The 16,758-nt window shown below is 32.8% G+C and overlaps 1 protein-coding gene across 1 annotated transcript in view; it reads left to right on the plus strand.

Moving 5' to 3' along the window:
* The first annotated feature begins 3,053 nt into the window (after window positions 1-3,053).
* The window catches only part of LOC143919613 (uncharacterized), a 54,412-nt gene continuing 40,707 nt past the window's right edge, over window positions 3,054-16,758 (plus strand). Inside the window, exon 1 of the mRNA XM_077442007.1 lies at window positions 3,054-3,186. The gene's annotated coding sequence lies outside the window, so the exon portion shown is untranslated. The remainder of the gene's footprint in view (window positions 3,187-16,758) is intronic.

The raw sequence follows: 16,758 nt of genomic DNA on the forward strand, positions 1-16,758 counted from the left end.
CATTGGTTAATTGCTAATAGTATTATATTGACATTAATACGGTACTGAACATTTCAGTAACTGATATTTCATTGACCCACTTACCGCGAATAGGGCGTCAAATTGCGTGCAATAAAATAAACCCAACCGATACGAACACGGCATACAATTTCATTTAAACCTTATTATTATCGAGTAAGTGAAACAAGGAAGTGTTGAGCATTAACGTATTGACTAATTTGAACAGGTTGATTTAATACATGTGACCCTTTGAGTGTTTCATAATATCGGCGATGCAATTGTTATCGATATAGTCATCGATTTTGATTCTAAATCTGTCGGCGGTGTGCTAATTTTCACGCAAATTTGATACGTACGGTCGATTTGCGCAAAGCTCATATTCGTACGTTCGAATCGTGTTTACGATTTTGTGTCTCACAGATTTCATATGTGAAAGTATTAGGTAACAAGACATGTTTCAATTCACGAGGCGCTATACTCGGTTCGGACGACGAGTGCTCTGAAACCATGTGCGAAATGTGTTAAATAATTATTTAGCAGGCTGAAATGTGTTTTCTTTATTATTATTATTTTGATGATAAATATTAAAATAATCTTTTGGTTAGAAAATTTGAAAAATATCAATAGAAATAGATATTACAAAGAAATATCAACGAGCGGCTAAGCGCGAAACCCAGCATGAGCAGAATTACAACAGTTATACAATAAATTGGATAATAGTAAGGTTTAAAAGTAACATGTAAGGTAGTTTATTTATGAAAGGCTCATTATTTAGTTCTTAAGCAAAATAAATACTTAAAAACCAATATAATTTTTTTTTTAACTGATTATGTATGTACATACATATGTTTGTATATATATATTAGTCATGTAGGTGTTTGAATATGACTAGAAGAGTAGTAAATCGATTGAAAATATCGAAACGACAGTGGCTGGGATATGTGTTCAGATGATGTGTGGAAATATCAACAAGAAATGTGTTCGAATGCTACTCAAGATTTTAACGACACATAGAAGTGAAATTAATGGACCAAGTAAGAAAAAGGGTAGAATTAAAAGAGAGTTGGTTAGAATAAAGAAGAATGGAAGTTAAAATCTTCAGAGAGAGTTAAAGCTTTGACTCTTCAAAACGTTAACATGAAAGCATCCCTCAAGTAGATAATGGTAGGTGTAAATAATATATATCTACATATTTAAGTGGTTTATATTTCAATTTACCAACAAATATTATCATCATCATCATCATTATCTATAGCCATTCACCATCCACTGCTGGAAGAAGGCCTCTCAGACACGCTTCCACTCGTCTCTGTTTTGCGCAACTCTTATCCATCTCACCCCACACATTTTTCTAATTTCGTCCACTCATCTTCCCTGTGATCTTCCGTTTACCCTTTTGCATTCTCTCGGGTACCATTCTAGCACTTCTTTTGTCCACCTTTCGTCCACAGTCTTCTAGCCACGTGACCCGCCCATTTCCCTTTCAATCTCTTCACTCTATCCACTATCCTTGTCATACTCCTCACCCAAATATTTCGTTTCCTGTCTTTCTTCGTTATGCCAAGTATACAAAGTTCCATACTTCTTTGATTGCATTGGACTTTGTGTAGCAGCTTTGTGTAGTTCAAATGTCCAAGTTTCACATCCATACGTCATCACTGGAAAAATACATTGATCGAAGATCTTTTTCTTCAGGCAACAAACAAAGTTTAGATATATTAAGACAAAATATTAAGAACAAGATCGTATTTGAAATTTTCCAATTGAAAATATAGGTATATTCCAATTAGAAATCGTCGATGCATTAGAAAACTATGTCGAATTTATATTGTAAAATGTATTTTGATTGAATTTCAATATATAATATTGGTCTATTTAGATCATAGATATTTAAAATCATCATCAAAAATTTGAATAAATATCTATTTATACATATATAGGTATATAAAAATGATTGTCTGTTTGCCTGTCTGTCTCGTATAGGCTCCTAAACCACTCAACCGATTACGATAGAACTTTTAAGATTTGTTGTATGCATGTCCGGGAAGCTTACTGTAAAAAAAATCACCCAAAAACGGGAAAAACGGGAATGAGTGGCATTGCAACGCAATAATTTCAAACGTTTTCGCGTCACGACCTGCGTTGTTAAAATAAACAAACAATTGAATAATTTAAATTGTGTTCGCTGCCTGCATTTTACCGACAAATAGGAATAAGAACGAGAACAAGAACGGGAACGAGAACGAGAACGGGAATGGGAACGGGAATTGCATGCGTTATTGTGGCATTGACTATTAAGAGGGCTGGACCCCAGCGCTTTGTCCATGCAAACGTATACATATATAGACTTCTACCATCCACAATTATGGCAATAGAGAAATTATCTTTTAATATGCTATGGATATCCACCGTAGGCATGATTTTATTTTTTTGATTAATTGATTTTTGATTAATTTGATTTTTTGATTAATCAAAAAATAAAAAAAATAGAACCATGCCTATGGTGGATACAAATAGCATATTAAAAATAATTTCTCTAGTGCCATAATTGAGGAAGGGAGAAGTCTAATACGTTTGTATGGTAAAGGGGCTGAGGTACAGCCCTCTTAAAAAACGGACCAAGAATTGAATGTTATAAATAGTCACCGGACCCAGAAGGTGCCTCGTATTGTTCAAAGGTTGTAAATGCATTGTTAAAGGTTTGCCAAAGGATTTACAACAATGGAACAATTGATAGCACTGTGACTATCCTACCTCTAGTTATAAATGCCATTTTCAAGCACGATTTGCGTACGTGACTAATTATTGTCAACTGAATTTGATTTCAAAGTGAAATTTAACGATTTTAAAAACAAGATCTCCAATCTGGAACACTCGGGGGGTATCAATAACGATAAGATAGTTCAAGACAATTCAAACTAGTGTAATTTAGCGATACTTTTTGGAGTATTCTAGTATTATTTTCAACAGCCTCGCTCCAGCACAGTCCACACACACTGAATTGAGTGTAAACCTGTCGTTTGTAGAAGAAGAAAGAGCCAATCGCCGGGACCATTCAGTCGAGGCCGAGCTGTCTAGCCAGAGAGTTGTGCTCACGTCGCGGTTGCAGTGAAACCGACTCGTGAAAACCCGGTGCGTTGTAAAAGGATCACCTTACGACGGCCGATCCTCGCTTAACCGACCAAAGTACGTGCAGTGAAACCCCATTCAAATAACATCACCACCACCATCATCATCATCATCATCAAAACCTCTTTTTCTCCGTTCGTTTCTATGTGAAACTATTGTGAGCGCGAAACTCTCACTCTGTGTGCGGCGGACGCGCCATCATATGTATTGGTATTTTATAGTTTGAGATTCGTATGTATGTATGTATGTATACGTACGAGTGCGAAATTCGCCGGGATTGTCTGGTGTGTGCGATTTCGGGTCGTAAGTTACGCCGTTTAGGGTTGGTGACCGTTAATCTGATTGTTGTCGCTTATAAGGTTTGAAGAATTCGTCGTCATTGCATTCGTTGTGCAAAACGGTATTTTTCGATTTTTCTTTTGTAGGTACGTGAGTTTTTAACGCTACGAAACAAAAGGTGATTAGCTTTTATTGTTATAATAACGGGTGTTTTTTTTTTTTTGTAAAGATTTTATTATGATATATTATGGGAAATTGCTATTTTGCTACTTACAGTTGATTTGGAGTGTTGTATTTTCCTTTATTGCTTTCTATATGTATACTTACACGGTGTTGCTTGAGCGAGTAAAAGTTGGACAAATATACATACAAATATCATAAGTAGAGGTAGGTTAGTCACAGTGTTATCCATTGTTCCACTGTTATAAATCCTTTGTAAAAAAGGTTCGGCAAATCTTTAACAATGCATTTACAACCTTTGAACAATACGCGGCACCTTCTGGGTCCGGTGACTAATCATAAGTTATTATAAAAAATTTGGCAGTCCTAATTTGAAAACTTAGATTCGTATAGCGAAATAGTTAAACATTCATTTTTGAAGGCGAAAATTTAAATGGTAGGTTTTTTCAATATATGGTCAACTTTTTTTAAAGAATGGTCAGTAACTTTTACGAAAAATTAGTGATAATATTGTACTATGTATTTGAATGGTCAGTAAATCGCTTGTTGTTTCAAGTATTTTTTGATAAACAGACTGATTGATAATATAATTTACTGATTATCTATTAATTGGGTAAATCAGAAGAAGTAACTGACCAAATTGATACAGGCCATTTTTGTATATACATATGTATATTGTATGTGGACATATTTTCACATATAATTTGAACAAATTATTCAATTTTTGCTCAAAATATGTCTTCTAATTATGGTTGAATTCTTTATGTGGAATTTCGTCTCATTATAAATGTATAATAATATATAGAAATTAAATAGCAAGGTTAATTAAGATGTCACTTTTTTATTTTTTTTAGTATGAATTAGTTTTCAAAAATTTTATTATTACAGAGCATTATATAAATTTAAAATATGTTTTCTTTTTTAAAGGATGTAATTTATGAATCAGTTTAAATACATATGCATAACCTCGTTTAGTTTGGTCAGTAAATAAATGCAAGAAAAGTCATTGACTGCTTGTCTGTCAAACAATAAGCGATTTACTGACCGACTATTTTATCTACATATAGAGTACACCATTATAATTAAATTTTCGTAATATTTACTGACCATTTACTGAAAAAACTGACCATTAATCAATTTTATAAATGCATGTGTATGCATAGTAGTCAACAAATTCGCCTTAAATTCTTTATATAAATACTTTAAACTAAAAATCCTTTTTATTGGAAATAATTTAATTTAGAGCATATTATATTTGCCCATCCCTGTTTTGGTTAGATGAGTAAAAATTACAACACACTCACACGCACACACAGCCCTTGTCTACATTTACCATTCATTGTATATTCGACGATCAATTTGGATCACTTTCTTTTCCAATACGTCACCTATATATTTGTAGATTCGATTTTTTACAACGGAAATTAATAAATAGTCGGAAACGTTTCAAATCATTGCCGAAACGACAGCACTGCAATTACAACAGTTCAATAGTATTTTCGTATCGCAAAAAAGCACGGATTGGCGAGAAGATTTCTCTCATTATTTCGCGAATGTCAAACACATTTGACATGTCGAATGTGAAGATACGTGAACTAGATACATATTTGACGCGCAAGTGAGTATGAAAGTGGTATCTATTATTGGTAAGTCAATTTTTTCTACACACATACATCGATTGATGTGAAAATTCATTTCGAGAATTAAATGCGTCGACACACATACGACATTTTCTTTTGCTTATTTTAGTTTAATCTATATACGATTTTGGAAAGTGATTTTCGTGTTGCATTGTCTGTTCGATGGTTATTCGCGGACTTGATTGAATTTTTGTGAGCGAAATGTCAATATTCTCTTCGTCGACGACACAAACAGAATAGACACACATATAATATGTCACGCAAAATGGCGTAACGCAATTATGTAAATGTACAAGCGAGGCAAATGAGTGTCAATGCAAGCGGATTCGATTGAAACATCTTTTCTGACAATTTCCAAACTGGACAGGGCGACCTTCGTAAGCGAAATCTCGCATTAAAGACCGCAAATCAATGCAAAATTGCAAATTATAATATTGTTGTATTATTATTGCTGGTGCGTGGTGTGTTTTGCATAAGAATTTTGACACTTCGGACGGTGTCTGCCCACTCGTCAAATCGATAGTCGGTCTGCTGTGATTATTCAAATGTAATGTTGATTTTGATTGGCTATAATTAATTGAAATGTATTTTCGGGTGATAAAATTTGTTGGATTTGGTATTTTTCCTACTGTATCACTTGATTTAGAATCAAAACAATGCTTTTTATTAAAAAGAATAGTTTAGTGAAATGTTATATTGTAGAAAATGTAATTGATTCTATCGATCTCTCTTAAATTACGTCATTTGATAGTTATTGATCTTGGAAAGCAGCTTATGAAATTTGAACTGAATTGATGATTAATTGCTACAAAAATTCAGAGTCAAAGTTCAAGCATAGAAATTGTCGGTTGAAACATACATGAAAATCCAAATTATGTAATTTTTCATTGTTAGTGTAGGTTAGGTTAGTTAAAATAAAAAATGTTAAAAATAAGAATAAGCTTTTTGATGACTGATTATGCTAGTTTTTTTAATATTTCTATGAATCGATTGCGAATTAAAATAATATTTGATAAATAAAATAAAACGAAAAATGACTGCAAATTATTATACATATTGGTTTTTGGAATAAGGCACTTCAACTGATTAACATTTATAATAGTTCAAATCATTAAATGTATGTATATATATACATATATAACAATTGATATTAGACTACTTTTGTTAACTTAAAGTGTTTCAATTCAATAAAATTTTTATGAAAGATTACATAAGTTAGGTTAGATGTAAATTTTTTTTGAACTATACATATCTGTTTTTGGAATTAGTGATTTGAAGTGATTAATATTTATAAAAATTAAAGACATTTATGGACATGACAGTTGAGATTAGGCTACTATTTTCAAGGCTAGGTTTGCAAAAGTGTTTCAATTCAATAAAATTTTATGAAAGGTTAGGGTAAATTTTCTTTTCATAAATAAAACATATCGAGTTTTGTAATAAAACATTTCAATTCATTAATATTTATAACAAATCAAGCAATTTATGGATATAACAGTTCAGATTTGGTTACGTTTGTAAAAGAATGTATATAGCTTTAAAGAAAAGCTTAGCTTTGGTTAAGATTGAAAATAGGCCTAGAGTTATTATATCAGACAAAATGAATAAAGATATTTTTAGATTATAAATATTTATTTGTTTTTGAATACTATAGTTAAGATTACGATCTGCATACTTGCTCACTTGACCATTAAGTCAAGTTAAATCGGGATTTGTGTTTTATGTAAACATTCAAAATACGATTAATAGATTTGTTATTATATATACATATTTAAGAGTTCTGAAAAACTTTCTCAATATATGTAATATACTTCTACAATACACAGCTGACAAGATAGCTTTAGAGCCAATCAAAAATACAATTAAAAATTGATTGAAACATTCAAATACTACAATAAATCAATTTGCGTAACGACCAGTAGGTATTACTAATTATCAATATATCATTATTATTTTTTCCATTTACAATTTCACAGCGGAAACCACCTACATACATATGGATGTAATAGCATATACCAGCTAGTTACACCGCTTCTACTACTCAAACTTCAACGTTGATTGATTGCGTGAAATTTTTCAGCTCATTTCCCAACCTTTCGACTATTTGAGCAACTTCACACATTTCAATGCAACAATCAGTATGTCAGGGCTTCCACAACGCTGGCAAATTCTCGACAAAACCACAACAGCATAACATTCAACTATTTTTCCTCATCCATTTACATACAAACCGAAACATTCCTATATTCGACGACATTTCATACAATTTATATTCGGCTTTGATCTCTATTTTGCACTATTATTATTGTATTTTTCAAGAGAGCGGGATTATTACGAATCGCTCGAGCATATACAGACGAAGAACGCGAGAGAGAAAAGGTATTCTGATATGGAAAATCGTTAATTTCATACGACCGTTTTTTCAAAAGCACGCAATGACCGTGTGCAACGATTAAGAACATCGATTAAGACTTGTATTTATTCATGTTCCAAAATCATTAATGTTATTAAATTCGACTGCATATCGAAACCGAATGCATTATAGTGCATGCGATTTGAAAATTATTGCAAATCTATTAACTATATACAGTACAGTGACGATCATCAGAGCAGCACCACTACGCTAATTATACACCTCTTAAATCCTATACTATTAAATTAGATATTCCTGTACGTTTATGAATTTCATCTGGTTTGAAGATTTTGATAAAATTACCTTCAATATCATTTTGTGGCCTAAAAAATCTATTGAAGTTGATCCAAATGTATGTGTAGTAAACTTTAGGTTGAAAATTTTTACTGTAAGAATATGAAATTATGCAATTTCAATGACCGATACTGTACCCACGCAAAAGTCAATACAATATCGCTCTCGGATTCTCCTCATAGTTTAAAATGCAAATTGGAAAGATCGTCTTCGCTCAAAGTGTGAACGCTTTTGAATACAGATGTTTTGAATTTGCATATTGAACCGTGTGACCTTTTGTCGATTGCGACATATGTAAGTGAGTTTTTTCCAATTGTGACATTGTCATCACTCCGGCGGCCATTTTTTGAATTTGAATCAACAACCCACAATCCAAACAGGAATTGAACTTATTTTCGCACTTAGTAGCTAACCATAAACTGGTTTAATTGCTTGTGATTACTTTATGTTGGATACTGAGATCTTTCCTCTTCCTGGTTAAAACCAATTCGAAAGCTTTCGTTTGCTCGTTCAATGTCGTGATTCTTTTTAATTTTTAATAATATAAAATACAGTAAACAGTAGTAATTAGGTCAGCAAATGGTCGACGCAAAAATTCCAACCGATATTTACAAGAAAAATGCGTGTTTAGCGGTTTTGTCACGCGATTGATGTTTGCAGTATCTTTACTTGTATTATGTAGAGTGAATTGAAAGTGTCTTCAATGAAATCACCTTGATTTATAAATGTTGCTAAATGATTAATTCATTTGATTTTCTAGAATTATATTAATTAATTGCATTTTAGATATTGTGTTTTAATTATACAATTGGTGCTACATACATTGTGTGCTCACTGCTTTTTTATGTATAAGGATTGAACGCATGACAAAGGGTAAGTTTTCATTTTATAATAATTATAAATAGCACTACAATGATGTGTAAATGTTAAATAATTAAAAAAAAATAATTTCGTGCATATGATTTTTTTTTAATTATTTTATTTATTCAAATAAAAATCATTCTCAATAGTTGAAGATGATTCATAAATTGTGCTACCACTTCGGTCATGTTAAATTACCACTTAGGATAAATTAGGTTACGACTTTGGGTAACAATTGGGTTACCATCAAGTTCGGTTTAATTGTATGTACATATATTCAAATAAGTTTACCACCTAGATAAATTTGTTAGGTAAAGTTACTTTTTGCATAGACTAGATAGAGTTTTAGATCATTTATATTCAAGTGTTAAATAAAAAGAAAAATCAAATTAATGTTAAAATTTAAAATGGGTATATCAAAAATTTTAATAAGATTTGAATTGAATAAATAGATAATTAAAAAGAAAGAGTTTATTATTTCATCTTATGCTTTGTTAGGTTGAGTTCAAATTGAAAAAGTTTCAATAATGTGATACAAAATCACGATTAAAAAATGCTGAACTAATAATTTTTGATGTGATTTACGCAGTTACAAATCCAAATACGGACAAACGTGTTTTTTGCAACGAAACTTCTCACGTTTTTGCATTTTAATTGACATTGAATAAGAAACAAAACATTATTAGCCATTAACAAGAATTGACACAGCTAAATGGCTCACTGCAAGTCCAATTTGAAGGCCAGCAAACATTTCTAGAAACATCCAAACCAACATTGCACATTTTATTTTATTTTTAGACATACATACATACATATATGTATGTATGTATACTAGGGGCCTAAGAGGTAAACCCCTCGATAAATCGATAACAATTACATCATAGAGACATATACCTACCTATGGATAAATGACGTACATTTTTATATTTCATATATGTATGTAGAATCAACAAATTTCGAGAATGTCATAAAGTAAAATTTCTGTGAGATACAGAAAGGGATGCCAATTTGTTTGAACCGTTTTAATTCGTTTCCGTTTCAATTTGCCAACTCTGTTACGAAACGATCGACCTGAAGTCATATATCCTAGGTCTGACCGACAGCATATGGCAGGGACTGAACCCGTGACCACTTGGTTTAAAAAAATTACGCTCGCCATTATGCTTTATAATTTGAAATTTTGAAATATCAACTGAAATATTCCAGTTGATATTTCAAACTGTGTATGGAAATATTAGAATTTGAATATTACCATATTCAAAACGGCACACTTTCTTTATCAGATCTCGAATTAGACACATTGCGGTCGTAAAACGATCGCGTTAAACATTTCTGACAATTCTCAGACACGTCAAAAGTCACGTCACATGCTTTTGAGCTCGCGAAAACTTTCTTAAACACAATGTGATAGATTCGGGGTCAAAAATTTCGATCAAAAGTGTGTGAGAATGATATACAAACCCACTATAATAATCGAGTAGAACTAGAAAATGGTCTTATCAGTTCTCCACGATCGGCAAGAGGCGTCTTTCGAGCGTAACTCGAGCATCGGTTTTTCTCCCGTGTTTTAGTATTATGTTTTATATATTGTATAGGTATATTGTAGGTTGGTATAATTTTTTTCTCTATCTCATGGTCCAAGACCGCAGTATCGTTTTCACTGCGTTACGGTCCGCGACCCAATCACAATACGTCTTCTCGTGACTTTGCTTTCCTTTGGCCGAGTCGGGAGAAGAATAGAAGCAAATAAAATATGCACGTCGGTGTGTTTCAGTTGTGTTGTCATTGCGTTGTTACGAAATTGTTCTGCAGACGAAAAGGTTTAACAAAACTATGGTCTGGCTTGTGTTAGAAGAGTTTGAGTTATGTAAAGGCCAGGTCGTATAGAATTTAGCGTCTGGAAATGAGAGTTTAGATCTGTGTTCGTATGATGTAGTTCAATTGGATTATTTGGTGTAAATTTAAGTACTTTAATAACAGTCTTTGTTCATATTGTTCTTACAAGTTGAACTGTCGATAACTTATTGGTGTTCAGGTGTTTAGTTGGAACATCTTACTTTTGATTTTTGCGTTATTATAAAGTTTATGGAATAGATTATATAGGTATACTATTCAAGCTTTTACCTTTGAACTGCAAAGGTTTAAAGGAAATAATCGCAGATTTTAAAATGTTGTTGTTTCAAATGAGAATTCAAGTAGGTAATGGACTTATCTTTAAAGTGATTTAAATGGTCGATGTATGTACACCGATACCCACCACATACAATATAATATAATTTTACGAAGGCATAGAAAGAAAGGAATAAACATAAAATATACACATCGAGTTGGAAAAATTGAAGATTTTCCTAATTTTATTGAAGTATGGAACACTGTATGATTGGCATAATGAGGAAAAACAAGAAACGGAACACGTGGTTGAGAAGTACGACAAAGGTAGTGGATATAGTGGATAGAGTGAAGATATTGAAATGGCAATGGGTGGGTCACGTGGCTAGAAGAATGGACAGCAAAAGAAGTGCTAGAATGGTACCCGATAGAATAGAAAAGGGTAAAAGGAAAACCGCAGGGAAGATGGATATACGAAATTTGAAAAATGTGTGGGGTGCGATGAATGAGTTGTGCAAAACAGAGACGAATGGAAGTGTGCTGGAGAGGCCTTCATCCAGGAGTGAATGGTGAAGGTCGTTTCAATAATCTTATGTAGGAGCGGGAAGAAGGAAGAAAGAAATAGACAAAAGATTAAAAATAAAATGAAATTTGAATGAGCATGAACATGTGAATGAACATGAACATCAGAATAGATATAATTTAAGATAAACATTTTAAATTGTCATATTTTGGGATGCGGTGCATCCGCTCTAAAATCGCCAGACAAATTGAACGACAGATTAACGGACGACTGCTTTAAATGCAATTCTCGTCTTCTCGAATGATAGATTGCACATCAGATGACGGGTAACCTTTCGATGTGCACAGATGCAATTATTAAAATGGTAATTATTAAAATTGAGTTGGATCTTTCAGGCGAGCTTAATAAGGGAAGATTCGATAAGTTCCGAATCTTGCCTTATTAAACTCGCCAGAAAGATCCAACTCAATTTTAATAATTGCATCTGTGCACATCGAAAGGTTACTCGTCATCTGATGTGCAATCTATCATTCGAGAATTACGAGAATTACGTTTAAAGCTGCCGTTATGTTAATCTGGCGATTTTAGAGCGGATGCACCAAACCCCATATTTTGTGTTACTGATTGAAATCAACATATGAAGTTCAATAAATCTTTCAATCACAATAAAAATCAAAACCATCTAAACTTTATATCAATACACGAAAGCTATAATCAATCTTCTGAATCAAAAAAGGGATAAGACCTAAGTAGTAAGCTTTATTAAAAAAAGGTCTTCTAAACTTTGATCAATTGGCTTTAAGCTAATACAAACAGATTTAAGTAAATTTTTTGGTAAACCCTTTCTATTACAGTCGTGATAACCTAACTTTCTATAACATTCAAAGGGCATGCATATGATTGCCTTTTCACTTGTAAATAAAATACCACGGTATTAATTAAAATAAATTTGACGGTTACGCTCTTGTTCTACTCAACTCGTCCATATTTAAATTGAGCCAAACCATGTCGAAGTTTATTACACTAGTTTTTTACGACTTGCCGTACATTTTTAGAGTATCCAAGATCCATCTATGTATATCTACATATGTGAAGTTGATAGAGAAGAATTTCCTATGCATTAGCGTGGTCAACGAACTTGGAAAACACGAGCAAACGTTTTGCGCGGTGGCCGTTGTTGTCGAGACGACAGGTGAAAGGAAAAGTGAAGAAGAGATAACATCTGGCTGTCGAAATCGTAGCACAATTGGATGCGATACGATCTTCTGGCACATCTGAACGAGTCGAACCTTGGACTCGAATCGGTGACCGTGACTTAGACCACTGTTTCGATCAAATGCACTGTTACATTATATGTATCTCTATTATAACACGCCGGACACTCGCGTTGCTGTTTTGCATACAATCATTTTCTCTCAAAAAATAACTAGTTGGGAAACTTCTCATCGATGCTATTTATAATATTTAAAATTCACACTAAAATTTATCGTATCGAAAGTGGACCAATCGATTTAATTTTAAGAGCCGATATTTAGCATAAGCATTCAAATTTGAACCGGGCATATTGAGTGTAATAGCTTTAGAAAATAGCTAGACTTTTTAGGTGGAAACATTGTATGTAGATAATCCGACCATCATACGTCAATATATGTAGCAAACGAGATGGGAATATACTACAGTGGTCATTCATCTAGAGTTTTATCTGTAGACAAATATATGAAAGACAAATTTTCATCAAATACGATTTTGGAATCACATTTATAAATAGTAAAAAATAGTCGTAAAATTCATTATTATAGTTGGTCCGCTGTAGGAAGAGATTTAGAAAAAACGTACTTGCTGTCTCTTACACCGCCTCTCGACCAATAGCATTTCGTGCAGACAGTAAAACATTATACGCACGAAATTCTATTGGTCGAAATGGGGTGTTAAGGACAGCATGTGCGTTTTATTTAAATGTCTTCCTACAGCGAATGGACTGTTACAAAAAAATTGTGATTATATATGTCTGGTTCATTATTTAATCATATTTGACTCCCTAAAAGACATTGAAAAATATAACTAAGATCACCTGAACGATTGAAAAGCCTTATATGTTGTCAGAAAATATGCTGTAGGATGTTAAGAAAAGGTTAAAACAGACAAATTGCTAGAGACTTGTTTGCCGATTTACCTGCAGATAAATATCAAATGGTCATCTTAAACTATTTATCATATACTATTGGTCATCTTAAACTAATAAATATATCGCATTAAAATTCATATATTTATTTCTTCGCATGATGCATGCAATCAATTGCAGTTATAAATTATGACACATTATGATTTATGTTAACATTAAATTGAATCAAAGCGCGTCAGTTTATTATGCCGCACTCGATAAGACAATGCAAAAAATACACATTTTCAAACCGAATGAAAAGCATTTTTATGTATATTAGATTTGAATGTAGAAAAGGAGCGGTCATAAATGTATATACGACGTCATAAAATTGGTCATTGTTACGCCGACGCAATAATTTATGTATCCAAAGGAAAGGAAAGCTTTTAAAAACGAACAATTAAATCGCGCTCGCCGGCCGTCGCGTCGCGCCATTTTTGCACATTTCTTTTTATTACACGTGCGAAACACCCGAGATGATCAAAACTAACCAATTATACGTAATATACATGTAGCCAGTGATTTTGACAGCCTCAACAAGCGTGAAATTCTTCGTCTCGGTTAATTTTCGAGCGTGCGAAGATGACATGTCTCGCTGGATGTGTGGATTTGTCAGTTAAACGTATGCAAATGAGGTACGGTGCGTTCGCGTTGCTCTGTGTTTTAAACTGTATTAATTGTTCATTGCAGCCGATTGCAATGGCGTTTATATTATATAAATGTATTATAAACTTTCTTCTTTATAGTGTGACGCAATGGCGACGCTCGCCGGACAACTGAATATACTATTGTATAACGACCGATTCGTGGTTCAGTTGTGACGGTGACACTTGAGTGTTACAATTTCGCTTTAAATTATTGTTTTTAAATTGTGTAAAAGTGCCTTAAACGACATGCGACTTTTTTGTCTGCCTGTCTGTGATATGTCTTGATTTGATCCAGTTTGAAACATTCTATATATGTACATATGTTCGTAAAAGTTTAGTGCCGGTGAGTAGGGTGAGATATAAGTAATAGATACGTTCGTTGTACAAAGCTTAAAATCAAATAGAAATAGAAAGAGTATACGAGTATATGTATATGAAGGTGTGGCTGGTTACATATACATACATATGTACATTTTAAACTACTTGCTTAACTAACCAAGATTTCTTCATTATTATTAAAACATTACATTTATCTTATTGGTAGAATTTATTTATGGAACGGAGAATTTAAATGAGATACGTAGAACTGTTTCACTTTAACTATGCTTCACTGTTTAACTTTGTTTTGCTGCTGATGTGTTGACTGCTACTCTCGGAGTCTCGACGGTGATGACTAGAGGTAGGATAGCCAAGGGGCCGCTCATTGTTCCATTGTTGTAAATCCTTTGTAAAAAAGGTTCGCCAAACCTTTAACAATGCATTTACAACATTTGAACAATACGCGGCACGCTCTGGGTCCGGGATTCAGTGATAACTTCTACTCTCGGAGTCGATGGTGATGACTAGTCACCGGACCCAGAGGTGCCGCGTATTGTTCAAAGGTTGTAAATGCATTGTTAAAGGTTTGCCGAACCTTTTTTACAAAGGATTTACAACAATGGAACAATGGATAGCACTGTGACTATCCGGTGTCTAGTGATGACTAGTCACCGGACCCATAAGGTGCCGCGTATTGTTCAAAGGTTGTAAATGCATTGTTAAAGGTTTGCCGAACCTTTTTTACAAAGGATTTACAACAATGGAACAATGGATAGCACTGTGACTATCCGGTGTCTAGTGATGACTAGTCACCGGACCCAGAGGTGCCGCGTATTGTTCAAAGGTTGTAAATGCATTGTTAAAGGTTTGCCGAACCTTTTTTTAAAGGATTTACAACAATGGAACAATGGATAGCACTGTGACTATCCGGTGTCTAGTGATGACTAGTCACCGGACCCAGAAGGTGCCGCGTATTGTTCAAAGGTTGTAAATGCATTGTTAAAGGTTTGCCGAACCTTTTCTACAAAGGATTTACAACAATGGAACAATGGATAGCACTGTGACTATCCTACCTCTAGTGATGACTAAAGACCGGAGCCACTTTGCGTCGTTCATTGTTATCATTGTTCGCCGTGCATTGTTAATTTTTATGGTGAACCTTTTTTTTCTCTCTAGTTTTGTACTACAAAGCTAGAGAGCAAATGAACAAAGAACGGCGAAAATTTGGTCCGCTCTTTAGTGATGACTAACTTAAATTCTAACAGTAATGCGTTTATATACTCTTCTTTAAAACAATGAAGTATTGAAGACACGTGTCGTGCAATTTTGGTTAGTCAGTGTTTAAGGTGTGGTATAAATCAATGGTGTTACTTATTAAATTAGGTGCGCCACAAATCAATGGTGTGTCTTATCCCTACTGGTTAGTCGACTACATTGATAAGCGAGGTACTATAACAGTATGTATGTATGTAATAAGCTGATAGAAGAAATTAAAAAAATAGATTATATCGATAGATTTTTGATACCCAAAAAGCAACACTTCTGTATACATAGGTACATATGTTAATAAATAGTTTAGCTTAGGTTTTTTCTATTTTATGTATGTGTGTGTATGTTGCTAGATATGTATGTGTTTGTATACATATGTACATACATATACATTTTGGACGTATGTAAATATACACATATATTATTATTTGTATAATTAAACAAAATAAATAAATAAATATACATCATAAAATATTATAAAATAAATAAATATTATAAAATAAATAAACAAATATTATAAAATAAATAAATAAATACAAATAAATAAATAAATAAATATAAAAGTCCAAGTCACTTTGCATTTATACTTAATACATGTACATATGTATACATATATGTATTTAGGTACTGGTCTAGGACTTATCTAGGACTCGGACTAGTATTAATATAACATAAATGCATGTAAAATTATATAATAAGTACATGTATTAAATTTAAATTTTATAAATAGGTAATGTTGGTATATTATTCGTTAACATAAATTTCGGAAAATGATCGAATAAGTTTTTCATATAAAATGCAATAAAGATTGTTTGAATTTCAACATAAAAATTATTTTCAACCCTTCGTCACTCACCAATAATTATATCTAAATGTTTCGTGCTATAAACGTGTAATATAATATTTAAGAATTTACAGTAAAATATGTGCTTAAT

The sequence above is a fragment of the Arctopsyche grandis genome, chromosome 12, assembly GCF_051622035.1.
Source record: "Arctopsyche grandis isolate Sample6627 chromosome 12, ASM5162203v2, whole genome shotgun sequence".
Classification (NCBI taxonomy): Eukaryota; Metazoa; Arthropoda; class Insecta; order Trichoptera; family Hydropsychidae; genus Arctopsyche; species Arctopsyche grandis.